Below are 4420 nucleotides of genomic sequence, written 5' to 3' on the forward strand. Positions count from 1 at the left end.
GGCAATTCAAGAAGTTTACCACAGAATATTCTTCATAAGCATTGCCTTTATTCTACATTTTGTTAAGAGTAAATATAGATGTGATAATATATGAAAAAATTGAGAATATTTAAGATAAGATGAAGAGTGATGCTACATAACCAAGTAGCTATAAATGTAAGTGCAGCGATACAGGCAAAAGGTACAGCCAAGAGCAATGCACAGCTAAACTTCTTTAGTACCAACCTTATGGTATGAGTAAATATAGATCTGATGTCACTACAGGAATATGCTACTTTGCCATCTGCCACGGTGGACGGCAAAGGCATGGATGGCGGACGGCAAAGACCTTTGCCATCAGCCGCGGACGGCAAAAGGTGACGGCAAAGTAGGGGACGGCAAAGAGCTGCATTGCCGTCTGCTTCGGGCAGCTGACGGCAAAGGGGCCTTTGCCATCAGCAGCGGATGGCAAAGAAGACGGACGGCAATAAATGCGCCGTTACTCCGTTAGGTGGTTAACGGCAGGCCTTTGCCGTCCGCTGCGGATGGCAAAGCCTTTGCTGTCAGCTGCTGATGGCAAACTGACCAAATTAGCTGACGACAAATTTTGTCCGGCCTTTGCTGTCCGCCGAATGATATCAGCTGGACGTCACTACAAGGCAGGCCTTTGCCGTCCGTGGCTGTAGGCAAAGTGTCCAGATGCACGGACGACAAATCTCCTTCTTTGCCATCTCTGTCATTGATTTACAGTATGTTCAGCAATGCATATTCATATGTATAGCCCATGCATATATCACAAATATCTAACACAGACCACAGGAAAAAAAGAACATCACAAGATCATCCATAAAAACATATATATCGTACAACTTGTATCACAAAGTAAGACGAGATCACACAAGTGTCGACAAATAAGATCACAAAGGTTGGCCTCTACATAACACAAAACTTAGGTGACCATCATGGGATCTAGCAGCAACAACACCTAAACTACTGGATGGACACTGCAGTGCAGACCCAACTCCACAAGCACACTACATACTGATTTGCGACCGTGACGGTGATGCAACCACCACAACCAAAATTAAAAAGGCAAGGGAGGTGGGTGGTCTAGGTTGTTGTCTCCACGCCGCCTGTGTTTGCCATCTCTAAATGCCAAAAGGTCCAGGTTGTGGTCATCAGCCTTCTTCATGCCATCAGCATGATCACCATTGCCTTCCGCACCCCGTCATCATCAGGCTGATTTGCTGCTGCTGCTCGTCCTCCTACTCCATCTGCATGGACAAGAGCAAGTTAGTTGAATGGCATGCACGATAAAAATGCAAGGCATATATATTCATCTACATTAATTGTACTGCAGTACAGATTTTGCATGGATGGGTTTGACTTCAACAGAGACTGAAGCAAGAGCATTTTCCCCTCCCAATCCAAAACCTACTGTACAAGTACAACTCTAAGAGAAGGAACTGTGGTACAACAAGAGGCACTCCAAATCAAACTAAATCTCAGTTTCTTTATTTAGCTAAGAAACAGCACAACCATAATTTCTGCCAAGCAAGCAGTTATCATACTATCAGCTAAAAGAAAAACAAAGGAAGATCACGTGTCACTTTCATGGAAAACATCAGAAGTAGATGATAGGCAAAAGTAGATGATCATCAAATTCCCTCACACTCAACAGTGAAAAATGCTACTACCATTGATAGCAAGGACTAACTATTCCCACTACCTGGATGCAGCGTCCTTCATTTTGCAAACAAAAAAAGAACACATTATCAAACTCCTTCACATACATAAATGAATAGCAGCAACCAAATTCAACGGTGCTACCAAAATCAAATTACTAATATAATAGCTGGACGCCCATCATCAAAATTGGTAACATAATCCAAGAAGTTCAGTAGCTAGTATTAATTAATATAATCTAGTTGATTAAGAGGAGCAAGCACGGATTGGGTTTGAAGCAGTCAAGTTGCATCTAGCGCTGCTTGAGGATGGTCTCCTACAAGGGTCCAGACCTCATCTTCTCGTCGATCTTGAGGATGGTCTCCTACAAGGGTCCTACGAGTAGCCTTTTTTTCATGAAAGGAGTACAAGTAGCATTGCTTTGATTCTAATTGTAATTCCTAGTTGATTATCAAAATTCTGTATGAGCAAATATCCATTGCCAAATACTCCTACATGACAGATCTAGCACATGACCAAAATAAGTGCTCCATAGCCACAACCGGACTGACCAAAATGCAACTAAATATGAACAATAACTACCAATTCATGGATGATCTAAACCAGTACTCGCCGATGCTCGCCGTCGACTCTGCCATCAGCGCCGAGACGCCGCCGTTGAGAATCTTGAAGGGCTGCGACCATCCCGACAACGCCGACGTTGCTGTGCCCGCAGCAACAGCAGCTCGACGCCGTCGGGGCCTCCTCTAAACAAGACTGAAATAAAAAGCATGTATCTGCATGTAGAGTCATTTGAAGTTCGTTTCATCAGTAGGAGGAGTGCAAGTGGCAGCCCGCTTCGTCCCATGAAACTCATCCATTAGTTCAAAATTTGCTCAACATTTGCCTAAAAGTAACACTACATTTGTACTACTATGTTACTGTCCACTAGCCCGCCACACTTGCATTGCATCCTTAATCCGAAGCGATTGATGAGCTAGCTAATGAAAGTCGATTTGGTTGTACCACATAACTAGTCAGTTTTGTGCTGCCTTTTGATCCCTAACCTGTGACGCGAAGGCTTTCTGGAGCTACTGCCGAAGCAGTGCTCTGAACTGGCGGGCTGCAGCCAGGGTCTCGTCCAGCTTGGCCTTCTTAGCCATGAGGTCGGCCTTCCTGGCTTCCGCAGCCCCGATCCCGGCGTCTTCCGAGTGCAACCCGCTGCTCTGCAGCTCCTGCAGGGCTGCCTACAGTTGAGACACAGAGGCCTTGAGCCTCTACACTTCCTGACGAGCTCCCGCTGCGACATCGCCGGAACTCTGTATCTGCAGTTCATGATTACTGAACGTGTAGTCGTTAAGCTTTGGCATAAACCCACATTCCTGGTTGTGCTTTGTAACTCTCTGCATAATGTTTGTCCTCACGAATTCCAATGTTCTTCATTTGATACAGGTTTTAGCATATAAATGGTACCTCGAAACACTTTGAGTACTCGAGAAGAGTTGTTTGGTAGCACTCCTGGCATATCAAGGGAGGCACCTCCAAGCTGAACTTAACCTGCAAAGCAGCACACCATGACCATCAGAATCAAGCATCAATTCATCAGTTTATCCCCTAATCTAGTCTACACATCGCACATAAACTGAGACAACATCCCACATTACAGAATTACGCGACTCTCCAACTCATATACAACCAGAGAGGTAGTTAATTGAGCAAAGTTGGGGCTAACACTTGAGTTGGGCTGCGGCGTCTCGATGACGCGGACGGAGTCTCCACCACCCGCGGCGGCCTCGCAGAGCTCTACGGCGGCCGAGGCGACGGGGAATCATCGCCTCTAGGACCACCAGGTGGAGGCGGAGGTGGACAGGGACCGGGAGGAGGACGGTGATGAGGAACTAGGCCAGGAGGCTGCTCGTGGGGTTGAGAAGTGGCTGCGGCCGGGGTGGATGGAGGCTGTGGAGACGACGGCTGGAACTCCTCCATCTCCTTCCTCTTGGACTTGTAGAAGCGGTCCCACTCCTCCGCCTTCTGCTGCGCGTCCTCGATCTCGCTGTTGGTCGAGCTGATGTCGCGGGCAACGGCGAGGCGGCGCGCGTGGGTGGCGTCGATGTTAGCGCGGGCGGCGAGGGCGCGGGAGGCGAGGTCTGCGGCGCGGCGCTCGAGGAGGAGGCGGCGCCGCTTGAGGCGGCGGCGGCCTTGGTGGCGAGGAGGCGGGACTCTCCTGGGCGAGGAGAGAAACCGGTTGGTGGAGATGGTGAGCAGGGAGAGGTGACATCGAGGAGGAGAGCTGGGCGGTGGGGAACGGCGGGGATCGCCGAAATCTGGCGGCGGCGTGGGATGAGAGAGGGGATCGAGGAAGACGAGAGAGATGGGATCCAACGTGGGTGTGTGTGTGCGTGGGTTGGGCGTGTGTGCATCGTGGGTGGGGCCCGAAGCTGTGTGGGTCGTGGGTGGGTGTGTGCCGGGGGCGGCCGTTAGATACGTTAGGTTATTTTCTTTGCCGTCTGCTTTCGGGCTGTTTGCCGTCCGCTAGCAGACGGCAATGAAAGTGGCCGTTAGTTTTTTCGTTAGTGGGTGTCACCTCCCTCTTTGCCGTCAGCCAGCGGACGACAAAGAAATGGCAGATGGCAAAGACCTTCTTTGCTGTCTGCCATTTGTTTGCCGTCAGCTTCTTCGTAGCTGATGGCAAAGATATTCTTTGCCGTCCACTAGCTGACGGCAAAGAATTGGCAGACGGCAAATTCCCTGATTCCAGTAGTGTGTGTAGAAAATG

The 4420-nt window shown here is 49.1% G+C and overlaps 1 long non-coding RNA gene across 3 annotated transcripts; it reads right to left on the minus strand.

Moving 5' to 3' along the window:
- Positions 1-797: 797 nt before the first annotated feature.
- On the minus strand, positions 798-4024 carry LOC119341416. 3 transcript variants are annotated; one of them, XR_005165089.1, is made up of 4 exons: positions 3377-4024; positions 3118-3201; positions 2248-2985; positions 798-1253 (listed from the first exon to the last, which is right to left on the minus strand). It is a non-coding gene; the product is annotated as an uncharacterized LOC119341416 (long non-coding RNA). The 3 variants fall into 3 exon arrangements; XR_005165088.1 differs by having other exon boundaries at positions 2275-2985; positions 3377-4023; XR_005165090.1 differs by having other exon boundaries at positions 2269-2985; positions 3377-4023.
- Between the last annotated feature and the right edge of the window lie 396 nt (positions 4025-4420).

Source organism: Triticum dicoccoides, chromosome 7B (assembly GCF_002162155.2).
Source record: "Triticum dicoccoides isolate Atlit2015 ecotype Zavitan chromosome 7B, WEW_v2.0, whole genome shotgun sequence".
Lineage (NCBI taxonomy): Eukaryota > Viridiplantae > Streptophyta > Magnoliopsida > Poales > Poaceae > Triticum > Triticum dicoccoides.